Source organism: Solanum tuberosum, unplaced genomic scaffold (genome assembly GCF_000226075.1).
Source record: "Solanum tuberosum cultivar DM 1-3 516 R44 unplaced genomic scaffold, SolTub_3.0 scf00090, whole genome shotgun sequence".
Lineage (NCBI taxonomy): Eukaryota > Viridiplantae > Streptophyta > Magnoliopsida > Solanales > Solanaceae > Solanum > Solanum tuberosum.
Genome location: NW_006239013.1, coordinates 1,226,562 through 1,241,874, shown reverse-complemented (window position 1 = coordinate 1,241,874; position 15,313 = coordinate 1,226,562).

Sequence of the window (15,313 nt, the reverse complement as noted above, 5' to 3'; positions counted from 1 at the left end):
TATATTTTAGGTCATATATAAATTTCTTTTAACTTTATATGTTTTTTTTTTACGTAGAAGTAATTTTCATTTTTATACTTAACAGATTTAAAAATGTTATTTTTTTCTATTCATTTTATAAATGACGAATAAATCTTATTTTTGCTTTTGGATTTGTAAAAGTGTCCTTCTATGCCCTGTGACATTCACCCACATACTCTTCCTTGCGCACCTTTAAATTTACTATGAAATCAAAATTCGAGAGAATTGTTTTGCCTCTAGATTATATGGTTTAGAGTTATACGTTTTTCTTCTTAATGTACAAGACTTTTACCAGTACTATATAACCAAATTTAATACTTTAAGAATAGAGTTACCTAAGGCAATTAAATTATTATTTAACCAAATGTAACAATTGAGCATTTTATTTTTAGTTGTAAAGCTTCAATTTTTTTGAGATCTTTATTTGTCAGCGGTATCATTTGATACTTATATTTGTTAGCATTTTGTTAATGCTGAGTTGGTCCGTATTACATGGATCCATTATTCCACTTCATGGACCATTATCCCACAAGTGGGAGGTTAGTAACTACCTGTTATCCCACTAATGGGAAGGTAGGTACCTACCCATTATTCCACTAATGGGAAGGTAGGTAACTACCCATTATCCTACTAATGGGAAGATAGGTAACTACCCATTATCCCATATTGTAAAACTTTCCATAACCTCTTAACCGTTCTTGATGGAAGCATGGTTATAAATACATCATTTAGTTCAAAGGTCCTTAAGCACATTACTTCTAAAAACTCCATACCATCTAAGAGTGAGGTTTTGAGTGCTTAGAAGATCTTTGAAGAAAAGAAGAATTGTCGGATTGGAAAACAAACACCGACGACTCCGACTATATCGCTAACAATGGCTGGAGGTATGTCGATCACACTATATTTTCGTTGCGCCATTGCTCTGTAATGTCTTACATTTGATATCAGAGCCATTGAATTTTCTTTGTTTTGTTAGTTTTTGGAATTCGCTAAAATCGCTCAAAATGGATCTTAAAAATTCAGAGATTTGAGTGCTTAGATGATCTTTGAAGAAAAGAAGAATTGTCAGATTGGAAAACAAACACCGACGACTCCGACTATATCACTAACAATGGCTGGAGGTCTGTCTATCACACTATATTTCCGCTGCGCCATTGCTCTGTAATTTTTTACATTTGGCATCAGAGCCATTGGATTTCCTCTGCTTTGTTAGTTTTCGGAATTCGCTAAAATCGCTCAAAATGGGTCTTAAAAATCCAGATCTTGTTTTGAAAATTTTGAAACATTTTCTAATAATAAAAGGCAAAGAAATTGTTGTTTTGTTGCATAATGTTCAACAATAAATCTTGTTTATGATTTTGATTTAATATTTAGTGATTCATATAATTTTATTTGATTGAGATTTAGCCACAACAATCTTAATTAAATAATATTATATATTATATTTTGGATCACTTAAAGAAATAAATGTCTAAGTGATCTAGAATTTATATGATTAAAGTTTAGCCGCAACATCTTTAATTGAATAAAATTTTAAAGTTAAGGATCACATAAAGAAATTTTTAGACATTAGAATTGTAATTAATTATGCATGATATGATAACTTAATTTCTTTATTATTAAGTTGCATAATTAATTAAGATGAAATATTAAATACTTTTCATAATTACCCACAGGAATTATGAATGAGAGTTTAATAGTTTTGTCATAAAGATAGAATATCATGCTATTAAATTGATAATTTTATCATAAATATGAATCTAATTGAATTAAAAATTTAGCCCACAGGCAATTTTTATGTCAGTAGATTCAATTTTATATTACTTGCCTCAAATTTATGTTAAGTATGTATGTATATTTTTGCAGTTATGCAACCTGCAAATTTCTCTGATATTTGTGATATTCCCGAACTGAATGGTGAGAACTATAAGATTTGAAAAGAGAGAATTATCCTTCACTTAGGGTGTATGGATATTGATTATGCTATAAAGAAAGACGAGCCACCTATTAATGAAATCAACACTCAAGATGAGATTGTTCTTCATGAACAATGGGAACGCTCTAACCGTTTGAGTGTTATGTTCATTAAGACCAAAATCTGTGCTGGTATTCGTGGTTCTGTCGAACAGTATAACAATGTCAAGGCATTACTGAAGGCTATTGATGAACAGTTTGAGACTTCAGATAAGGCACCTGCCAACACCTTAATTATGAAATTCTCATCAATAAGGCTCACTAGTGTGAGAAATGTGCGTGAGCACATTATGAAAATGCGAGACTTAACGGCTCAACTAAAGATTCTTGAGGTCGAAATGTCTGAAACTTTTCTTGTGCACTATATCTTGAATACTCTACATGCATAGTATGGTCCCTTTAAGATCTCTTATAACACACATAAAGATAAATGGTCTATTAATGAACTCATGGCCATGTGTGTTTAAGAGGAAGGTTGATTGCTGATGGAAATGGGAGAAAGTGCATTCATGACTACTCAAGGAAATAAGACCAATCCATCCAGCAAGAGGTCTAAAGGAAAGGAACCACTTGAAACTGACATAAAAAAAGAATCCAAGTGTCACTTCTGTAGAAAGAAGGGGCACATAACGCAGGATTGTGTCAAGTTTCAACATTGGCTTGTTAAGAAAGGTACTTCTATCTCTCTTGTTTGTTATAAAGCTAATATGATTGATGGAAATCATAATACGTGGCGGATTGATTCTGCTTCTACAATCCATATTACGAATTCCTTGCAGGATTTAAGAAACCTACGAAAGCCAGTGGGAGCTGAGCGAAGCATCTATTCTTGAAACAAGATGCAGTCACATGTGGAAGCTATTGGGACATGCAATTTAGTTCTTAGTAGTGGTTTTATTTTAGAGTTAGAAAAGACTTTTTATGTTCCTAATTTTTCTAGGAATTTAATTTCAATATCAAGACTTGTACCTTTAGGATATTCCTTCTTTCTAGAAGGTGATTCCAAACTATTTTATAAATCTAAACTTGTTGGATATGGTACATTGTCTAATGGTCTTTTCACTCTTAATTTACAAAATGATTCCACTCATACTGTTATGTATGTACAAGATGGCACTAAACGAAGTGTTATAAATGTAGATTCCTCTATCTTATGGCATCAGAGATTGGGACATATCTCCATCGATAGAATTAAGAGATTAGTAAATGATGGAGTACTTAGTACTTTAAATTTTACTGATTTTGATACTTGTACGGACTGCATTAAAGGCAAGCAGACCAACAAGTCAAAGAAAGGTGCCAAGAGGAGTTTAACCGTATTAGAAATCATACATTCAGATATATGTTGTCCAGGCATGGACGCACATGGTCAGAAATACTTTATCACTTTTATAGATGATTACTCACGATATATGTATCTCTACATGCTTCATAATAAGAGCGAAGCATTAGAAGCCTTTAAAGTTTTCAAGGCTGAAGTAGAGAAACAATGTGAAAAACAAATTAAGATTGTGAGAACTGATAGAGGTGGTGAGTATTATGGTAGGTATACAAAAGATGGAAAAGCACAAGGTCCGTTTGCGAAGTTTCTTCAACAAAATGGGATTGTTGCCCAATATACTATGCCTGGTTCTCTGAATCCGAATGGTGTAGCTGAAAGAAGAAACCGAACATTATTGGACATGGTGCGTAGTATGTTAAGTAGCTCTAAGTTACCTAAGTCCTTGTGGATTGAATCTCTTTAGACAACAACTTATATATTAAACCGAGTTCCAACCAAGGCTGTCCCAAAGACACCTTTTGAGTTATTCAAAGGTTGGAAACCTAGTTTGACACATATACATGTATGGGGATTCCCGTCTGAAGTTAGAATTTACAACCCACAAGAAAAGAAACTGCATCCTAGGACCATTAGTGGATATTTCATTGGATATGCCGAAAGGTCTAAAGGATACAGATTCTACTGTCCATCTAATAGTACTAGGATTGTGGAATCATGAAATGCAAAATTTCTTGAGAATGACTTAATTAGTGGGAGTGATCAATTTCACAATACAATTTCTGTAAGAGATCAACCTTCCACTTCAAGTCAAAGATTGATTGTTGTACATAATACCCCTCAAGTTCAATTGGGTGTTGAGCAACCAATCAATGAGATTCCACAAGCTGCTGAAAATATGCCTATAGATCAAGTTGTTCAAGTAATTCCTTAAATTATTGAACAACCAGTTGAACAACATGATCCAAAGAAAAATGTTAGTGCAACATTGAGAAGATCTACTAGAGAAAGAAAATCAGCAATTCCTAGTGACTTTGTTGTATATTTGCACGAATCTGACATTGGAGTTGAAAATGATCCTGAGTCTTTTTCACAAGCCATGAATTGTAAAGAGTCTGAATTGTGGTACAATGCCATGAAAGAAGAGATGAATTCTATGAAAAGTAACGAGGTATGGGATCTTGTCGAGTTGCCTAATGGTGTTAAAACCCTTGGATGTAAATGGGTTTTTTAAGACTAAAAAGGACTCATTAGGCAACATAGAAAGATATAAAGCAAGACTCGTTGCTAAAGGATTCACTCAAAAGGAGGGAATTGATTACACAGAGACCTTTTCTCTTGTGTCTAAAAAGGATTCATTGCGCATAATATTGGCATTAGTAGCACACTTTGACTTAGAATTGCAACAGATGGATGTGAAAACCACATTTCTCAATGGTGATCTAGAGGAAGCGGTTTATATGAAAAAAACATGAAGGATTATCCTCTAGTAATGGTGAGCACTTGGTATGCAAGTTAAAGAAATCCATATATGGACTAAAACAAGCTTCCCGTCAATGGTATTTGAAATTTCATCATGTTATCGCTTCATTCGACTTTGTTGAGAACATTATGGATCAATGTATATACCATAAGATCAGTGGGAGTAAAATATTTTTCTTAGTTCTATATGTGGATGATATCTTACTTGCATCCAATGATAAGGGAATGATACATGAGGTGAAACAATTTCTCTCTAAAAGTTTTGATATGAAAGACATAGGTGATGAATCTTATGTTATTGGTATTAAGATTCATCGAGATAGACATCAAGGTACCTTAGGTTTATCTGAAGTATCCTATATCAATAAAATTTTAGAGAGGTTCGGAATGAAAGATTGTTCACCAAGTGTAGCTCCTATCGTGAAGGGTGACAAGTTCAATTTGAATCAGTGCCCGAAGAACTATCTTGAGAGGGAACAAATAAAGGACATTCCTTACGCTTCTGCTGTCGGAAGCTTGATGTATGCTCAGGTTTGTACAAGACCTGATATATCATTTGTTTTTGGAATGTTAGGAAGATATTAGAGTAATCCAGGTCTTGGCCACTGGAAAGCTGCAAAGAAAGTCTTAAGATATCTTCAAGGAACTAAAGACTACATGCTTATGTACAAACGATCAGATGACTTGGAAGTCATTGGCTACTCTGATTCAGACTTTGCTAGTTGTGTTGATTCACAGAAATAAACTTCAGGATACATATTTATGTTAGCCGGTGGAGCTATATCTTTGAGCAGTGCCAAACAGACTCTAGTTACTACTTCCACTATAGAGGAAGCGTTCGTTTCTTTTTTTGAGGCTACCTCACATGGTGTATGGTTAAAGAGTTTTATTTCTGGGCTTAGAATTATCGACTCTATATCTAAGCCATTAAGGTTATATTGTGATAATTCAGCTGCTGTCTTTATGGCTAAGAATAATAAAAGTGGTAGTCGAAGCAAACATATCGACATCAAATATCTAGCCATAAGAGAACGTGTTAAAGACAAGAAAGTGGTCATTGAACACGTTAGCACTGAAGTAATGTTGAAGTAATGTTAGCTGATCCTTTAACTAAAGGCATGCCACCGTAAAAATTTAAGGATCATGTAGTCACTATGTAAAATTTCATTGTAATAATGAATGTTTATGAAACTCTATTTTATACGATATTTCTCGTTAACTGTGTGCACATTCAGTTTTATTTTTAGAAATATCGCTAAAGTATGGACCTATAATAAATATTGAGTTTATTCATTAATTATATGGGCTAAAGTTTAGAGATATAGTGCATTGTGATACATGGAAAATACTACTCGCTCCTAGAGAAACTATCGCCATGATTCGTGTATTGTATTTCATTAATGGGATTAGAATATACGGACCAAGTGGGAGAATGTTAGCATTTTGTTAATGCTGATATGGTTCGTGTTACATGGATCCATTATCCCACTTCATGGACCATTATCCCACTAATGGGAAGGTAGGTAACTACCCATTATCCCACTAATGAGAAGGTAGGTAACTACCCATTATCCTACTAATGGGAAGATAGGTAACTACCCATTATCCCATGTTGTAAAACTTCCCATAACCTCTTAACCTTTCTTGATGGAAGCACAGTTATAAATACGTCATTTGGTTCAAAGGTCCCTAAGCACATTACTTCTAAAAACTCCATACCATCTAAGAGTGAGGTTTTGAGTGCTTAGAAGATCTTTGAAGAAAAGAAGAATTGTCGGATTGGAAAACAAACACCGACGACTCCGACTATATCGCTAACAATGGCTGGAGGTATGTCGATCACACTATATTTCTGCTGCGCCATTGCTCTGTAATGTCTTACAATATTGACATGGTTTAGATTAAGAATCTAGGTGCTCAATTATTTTTTGGCACCATTTTAGAACTTAAAAAATTACAGATTTTCTTCTACTACACATACACAAAAAGCAAAGTTATGTGATCGTAAGGAAGGACGAGGGGGACGTGGCCTCTCCTTTAGCACTATCACGGGCAATGTGTTGAGAATTCCTTAACCGCGATCGCGTGCTACTAGCGCGATCATGAAGGGTATTTTCGTTCATGCGTAAAAATCAAGTCTCGACATTTTGTTAATTATATTATTCCTTTATATTTGCGTATTAGAGGACATAGTCGTGCTTCGTACAGTCAATAAGATATTAGTTTATAGTACATGAATATATATGTGTTTATATATATACTAGTTTTTGGACACGTGCGTTGCACGTGATTATCAATTCTGAAAGTTTAAGCGAAGATTTGAATAATAAGTTTTGCAAAAAATAATATTGCAGATTCTTTTGTGAATGTTCAATGTGGATTGTCATATATATATGTCTTATTCACGCGAACCTATGAAGACAGTCAATGAAATTTTTTATTAGTTAAATAATGTATATATTTATTTCAATTTGATGAGGTTCAATCATGTAATTAGTCGTATCTCACTAATATTATCTCATAGACGATATTTGTTCTGTATTTTTTTGTGATCTAACCAGATATGTTTTCCACGTGTATTCCACGTTAATCTGTTTAGATGTCATATAAACATGTGGAGAACAACTACATTTTATATTTTAGAACTATTTTTGTATATTAATTTTTATTTTATAAGTTATAACATAATAGATGTCGTTCTTGTTGTTGGCTCTCATATTTGACTTCTTGATTGACTGTGTACATTAACTAAAGATAATTATCTGACTGTCCATAGTTAACTCAGAAATGTTTTCTTTGTTTTACCAGAGAAACTAAAAATTTAAATTAAAGAATATATTTTATCTGTGAAATCATGTATATAATCACTTGTTTATTTTACACCCAACAAAGATATAGTTCATATACTTGTAAATGATTTTCAATTTATTCAATCAAGCATGATTCGTCCAAGGAAAAATAACAACACCGTGTTATCACATATATAGGGGCGGTATAATAATACAAAAAATTATTGATAAAAATTTAATATAAAGAAAGATGAAAGATAGAAATAATTGGTGTGATAACTATGATAATTCATAATATTATAACTAAAGAATGTAAAAGAATGTGAATATTGTTTGCAATAATTAGTAACTAAGAGAATTTATAATGTTATAACTAAAGAATTAATGTGCAATAGATGAATTTCTAATAAATTTAATACTTACATAAATAAATAGGACTTTTAATTAATGTTACTATTTTTTAAATATATATTTATTCCACATTCGTGACATATATGATAAAAATTAAACTAATACAAACTTCAACAGACGTTGTTACAAGTCATATGAACTTTTCTTCGTTGAAAATACTGAAATATTAAGAAATAGTAAAATCAGTAAAACAAAAGGTCAATGTTTATATAGTAATAACTATTTTGATGCAAATTTCCTAATAATCTAAATCACATAAGAAGCATTGATAAATAAAGTCCTTCTTTTGTCTTGAGCATCAAAATACAAATCGTGACAATTCTCTAACTCTTGAGAAGTTTAATAATTTTAGAAAAAGATAATCAGAAGCATATATATACATCATAAGAGAAATTTTTAACAAAAACAAATGAATTTTGACTACATCATGCTAACTTCATATATTGGAACATTACATACTAATGTATATACTAAGCAAAAAATTAATAATTGTATCATCAGAATTACTTTCCTTAAGTACTCGATGTTAATAAATATACCCTCTTAGGATAGAACGACTTACTTAATCAGAATAGTGGTAACTCATATTCCGCTGAAATTCGAATACTCAACGACAATAAATTACACGATTTTTTTTAAAATGCAAGAAAAAGAAGAGTGGAGATTAAAAAAAATTGTGGTTGAAAAATGAGAGGAAGCCCCTCTATTTATAGTCAACAAATGGTAGTATGTACAAGTATTTTTCGTGTCTTATCTGAACAGTCATGGCTGTTTCGAGAAGTCATAACCCTTTGGAAAAGTCACAACTTATTGAAAAAGTCACAACTCTTTGAAATATCACAACCCTTTGAAAAAAGTTACAACTTACTAGATAAGTCACAGCTTATCGGAAAAGTCACAACCCTTTGAAAAAAGTTACAACTTATCAGATATGTCACAACTCATCGGAAAAGTCACAACCTAAGTTAGGGATATTATAGTAATTTAACATTCAAGTTAGGAGTTCATGCTTTTAAGGTAATAAATAAAAATTAAACTAATAAAAACTTCAATTGGCGTTATTCCAAGTCATATGAACTTTTCTTCGTTGAAAAGATTGAAATATTAAGAAATAGTAAAATCAGTAAAACAAAAGGTCAATGTTTATATAGTAATAACTATTTTGATGCAAATTTCCTGACAATTTAAATCACATAAGAATTATTGATAAATAAAGTCATTCTTTTGTCTTGATCATCAAAATACAAATCGTGACAATTCTCTAACTCTTGAGAAGTTTAATAATTTTGGAAAAAGACATTCGAAAGCATATATATACATCACAAGAGAATTTTTTAACAAAAACAAATTACTTTTGACTACATCATGTTAACTTCATATATTGGAACATTACTTACTAATGTATATACTAAGCAAAAAATTAATAATTTTATTATCAAAATTATTTTCCTTAAGTACTCGATGTTAAGAAATATACCCTATTAGGATAGACCGACTTACTTAATCAGAATAGTGGTACCTCATATTTCTCTAAAATTCAAACTACTCAACGACAATAAATTACACGATTTTTTTTAAAATGCAAGAAAAAGAAGAGTGAAGATTAAAAAAAATTGTGGTTGAAAAATGAGAGGAAGCCCCTCTATTTATAGTCAACAAAGGGTAGTATGAACAAGTATTTTTCGTGTCTTATCTGAACAATCATGACCGTTTCGAGAAGTCATAACTCTTTGAAAAAGTCACAACTTATTGAAAAAGTCACAACTCTTTGGAAAAGTCACAACTCATTGAAAAATCACAACCATTTGAAAAAAGTCACAACTTATCAGATAAGTCACAACTCGTTGAAAATGTCACAACCCTTTGAAAAAAGTCACAACTTATCAGATAAGTAACAACTCATTGGAAAAGTCACAACCTAAGTTAGGGATATTATAGTAATTTAACATTCAAGTTAGGAGTTAATGCTATTAAGGTAATAAATAAATTTATATCATATATATATATATATATATATAAATAAAAAAATATAAATTTTCATTAGAATCATCTTGGTTGACGTTGCTCTTTAACATTCAAGTGAAATATTTCCTTTTATGTACACGTTAAGCATAAAGACTTCCAAGTTTATGACCCAAAAAATAGCAAAAGTTTTTTAGATTCATGGAAAGAAAATTAAGTAAAAAGATATTTTACATTATTATTTACTTAAATTGGCAATATTTTTTATCCAGAAATACTTCTGTGGGAAATGAACATCATTTTTTTCTTTATATAAAAAAACTTATTGATATTTTTGGGCTCCTCTTAGACATATTAATTAATTTTTCTACACTTAATTAGTTAATAGGGTCTTGAATTCGACAATTTTTTTGTATTAAATAAAAGGTTGGCTAATGAAGAAATAAGTTACAAAGTTATTAATTACAAAGATTTAATTTTCTTCGGGTTCCTATTTGGTACCTTAAACCCGCAACCTTCCCCACCCCGTATTAATTTTTAAAAAAATTACTTCAACCCAGCCTGCACCCTCCTCGCCCTACATAACTTTAAACTTGTCCGCCCTGCATAGCTCTAAACTCACCTCATACCCACCCCATTTCTATCCCTACAATAGTTGGGTGAAATGACATATTACTCTTTATGTTTTTCTTGACTTTCTTTTTGTCATACTAAAAGTGTGACCTAGTGAGAAACGATCATTAAGACTTTATGTTTATTTTGTTTACACAAAATACACTTTTTTGTTATGTAGTGGAAGGATTTTCTATTTGTAACGATTCGATACATCTTTACTGAAGGGCATCTCATGTGGAGTTTTGAAAGTCCAGACGTGTAAAGAAGGAATTTTTAAAATTTGAGCACACGACGATTTTTTCCCAAATTGATTTTTGGGCCAGGCTGACATTAGCCCACCATAGCGGTCTGCAGGGCGCTATAACTGGCTGACAAAAATTCTGCATCCTAATTAATGTGTCATCTTTTATTTTCCTCCCACTTTTTTAAGGACAATATAGACGAGGGCTACTCCAACGGCACCCGGGGCAAGGAATCCATGAGGGGGAAGAATTACCGCGCAAGGATGGTTAGAGCCGAAGGAATTCTAGTGCTCGTTCATCATAGTTTCTCCCGCGAAGTCAGAATTTCATGGGAAAGGTTCGTCAACTGATGTTTAACGCCCAAGTAGGTTAGGTTTCCTTCAGTTGAGTAGTTATACCCGTTTTACTTCATTATATCTTGTAGATGTTTGGAGATTTCATGCATAGGCTTGTAAGAATGGAGTCTGGATAATGGCTAGGGGGTGGTTCTCTAGTTCTTGTTTATCATTGAGTTTCCTGTTATGATGGTTTGTGTGGTCCAACAGATATAGATGTGCATGTTTACTGCTGTAACACCTTGCTATTAGAAAGAGTTAAATTTAGAAAGAACTAATTTGGAAAGAGAAAGATTGAGAATTTGGCAAGTTATGCTTAGATTGTGAGTTTGGGTCAACTTCAAACGACCATAACTTTCAGTACATGATGATTTAGATGGCCTATAGATATTAAATGAAAGGTCTTTGAATCCTCTTTCCAACGCCACCAAGTTTGCTAAAATTCGAGTTCGGATAAGGGAGATATGCCCGTTTGCCAGCCTGTCCAGTTAAGGAAATTTACCCGAATTAATAAGGGGTATTTTTGTCTCTTCCTTACCCCATCAACTTTGAACGTTTTTAGTAATATTTTAGGGGTCTAAACTGATTTGGGTCAGTTTTCAAAATCCTAAAATATGCCTAGGGTTTTAGAGATAAGTTCAAGAAGAGAAAAAGAGGAGAAAATGAAGAGCAATCAAGATTCTTGCGAAACTTCGAGGATTTCCGCCAAGAATTTGATTCTTTCGAGGTATGTAAGCTTCCATAGTGATGGGTTCATTCAACCACAAGCCAATCATGATTTACATTATCGAATTTATCCATAAAGATTGAGAAAATTTGAGTTCTTGATGAGTGTTTTGAAGTGTTGTTCTCCATTCTTGAATTATGATGTTTGGTTGAATACTTGAGGCGAGAATCTTGTTAATGAGTATTGTTCTTGAAGGTTTTTGAGTAGATTTTCATGTAAATAAGTTGAGTAAACAAATCTAAAAGGGTTTGGAAGAAACCATTCGTTTCTAGGCGAATTAGGGTAAGAAAACGAGAAAGAAAATTTTGTCGGATATTCAGAGCAAAGGCTGGCGCGCGTGCACCAGGAGTTGCCTCTGAAGTTCAGGTGTTGGCGCCCCGCGCCACTTAGTGTGCTAGGGTCGCCTGCCCCGACCTATTTTCAGTTGTTTGCTCCGTCTGAGTTCTTTTAAAGTGTACCTTTACTCCATTCTGATTCTAACTACTCTAAACTACATCTTAACATCGAGAGATTCTTCATAACGTGAATTATAACCCTTGAATTCATAATTTGAATTCAAGGCAGAGTTACGAGTAAAGTCTTGAGAGTTCTTTTGAGTCATTTTGAGAAGTCTTTTACAATCTTTTAAAACTTATTTTAAGACTTGACCACTTGAGTAGGAGGATGAGTAGAGTTGAGTTTCATTTTTCAAAATGAATATATAGGAACTAGGTATTCCCAAAGAGTAAATGTTTTTACATTTAAAATGAGGGGAAACATCGATTTCCAAATGAGTTCATGAGGAGTTTTAAGTACTATCTCTTTTAAGAGAAACCTTTCGATTAATAATCTCAAAGTTTGAGGATGAGAAAATGGTTTTAAACCTATGAGTTGGGTTATATTTTGGGAGTAGTATTGAGCAGCGATATGGGGACAAGTTCAAATAACTCAAAGTCATCATAAACCATGTAGCCAACATAGGTAGAAAGGGTCATACTTTTTAGATGATTCCTTATTGCTTTTTAAGAATACCTTAGTGTATCCACTTGTTTGAGGATATGTTATAATCAAGCAAGATACATGAAAGTTCTGGTAGTGTGGGTGAGACGTTGTATCATCACATAACTCATAATGATGGTTGTCGGTTGGAGTGTCACGACCCAACTCACCGGTCCATGTGGGAACCTACTATAACACCTAATTAGGAGAACCCTCGATTCCAAAATGTCTTCAAAAATGTGGAAAATTAAGATACTATAGCTAAAAGGAAAATTCATGGGGATTTTTATAAAATAAAGAATTCAAACGCTTCAAGTTAAGACATGTACAATAATTAACACCACCAAAGATCTAGTCTAAATAGGTACAAGAGATTCTAAGAGTACAAAGTATAACATGATAACAACTGACGCAGCTCCCACCACATGGAAGGAAAATAGGAGCTGTTGGAGATTGTCTTCGTCTTTACATATGAAACATCACTGACCCTGCAACCAGACTATGCCCAAGGCATAGCAAGAGTAGTATCAGTACAACCACACATACTGGTAGGCTTCATCGGTCAACCCGATACCCACCGCATAATATAAGAAATCAACTAGAAAGAAACATGCAACAAGACTGTTCATTCCTCCACCTTTATATCCTTCTACTCTTACCATTCTGAATATTTTACAACATACTAGATACGCTTTACTCAAACAACTTAGTCGTTCCATTCTTGATCATAGCTTAACCATTCTAACTCTTAGAGGAGTTCCCAGATATAACCACTACCAACCTGGCCAACCACTTACGATAGATATACCGATTACTTTTTCCACACCTCCACCCAACCCTTGACCCCATGGTAAGGTCTATTAAGGCTTGTTAACCGTTTCAATACTACTCCCCTTCCAAGGAAATACCTAACTATTAACATTTACGACATATCACCACCCCAATTTTCAACGACAATACACATGTACCCTCTCTAAAATAAGACATAGTAACACCTTGACCCTTGGTCTTCACTTAAGATACTCTATCCCGATTGGGGCCTGACCATTCGCAGTTCATTCATTAACGAGATATACCTAGTTACCTTACGATACCACAAACCAATGTATGCGTATATAATGCACAATCCAGTTATTAGTTCCGGAGCAACATACAGTTCCACATTATCAATAAAAAGCAGATATGAACATATTATACACACATGGTTCTCTCATGGAACCCACGCCCAAACTGTTAGTTTGTCAGAACGTGACACCCGATCCAATTAATGTGTCAGAACGTGACACCCGATCCAATGTATGTGTCAGAACATGACACCCGATCCAATGTATGTGTCAGAATGTGACACCCGGTCCAATCAACCACAACCACAACCACAATCACAATCACATCCACAACGAACATACTTAAATCACACAATCAAGTATTAGGTTTATGGCATGCAATTATACATCTTTAGTCCTTTCCTTAGGTTCGATTCATAAATCTCTAATCCCATACATACATGTATATAACGAAACCATTAATAGGTTTATATTACCCCACAAGAAAATCAACCCATCACATAGCCCTAGTTTATGGGATAGGCTTTAAAAAGAGAAAATAAGGCTTCGCGTCATTTAAGTTCTGGTCCCATCCATCCCGCTCTGGCGCTCCTTGTCCCGCTGGAGCACCGCCGCCCTAGCGGCATCTGGCCCGCTCTAGCGAGATTATGGACCCAGTTTTCCTGACATTTTTTCCTTTCCTAATTAACGACGGTTTGGGTCATTATATATATACCAATTTGCATCTCATTCGTCCCTGAATGACTAGTGAAGGGATAAACATGCACCCTTTTTCGGAGTACTTCTAGACTAACAAATCATCCCGCTACGAAACCACGAAGGATGGTGGTTCTTCAAATCTTAAGCACAAAAGGGTCCTCTACTCATGGGACTGGTTAGGGAATGAAACAACACATGGAGACAAAGAGACACGCTGACTGGTCTAGCCTGACCCCGCCAGAGCGGCAGGCTTCCTGCTGTGGCGATGACCCTCCCGCTGTAGTGAGAGATCGAACATAGAAAAAGGGTGGGGGGGAAGGGAATTGGTTTCCTCATTTTCTCCATTTCTCCCTCACTCCCAAAACTCTCTCAATTGCTTCACTCCGAACGTTGAACAAGGTAATGTTCTTGCTCCTTACTCTCTTTACTTCATTACTTACTTAACTACGATTACATGACATTAAACGATTGATTAGAAGGGCATTGGGATAGTTTTCAAAGATGGACATAGGTTTCTTGATTTGTTAGTAACACATAGCATGTGCACTTCCTTTACGTTCACAAAGTCTCCACAAAGTTCTGAGCGTAACGATTTCACGAAAATATGGTTGAAACAAAACCAAAATGGGTGGGGGAAGTTGAAAGGTTTTCTTGGTGCAAAACTCGAATTCAGACCCATTTAGGGGTTATTTTGCTAGAATAACAACATATTTAGGTACTAGGGTACTTAATAGA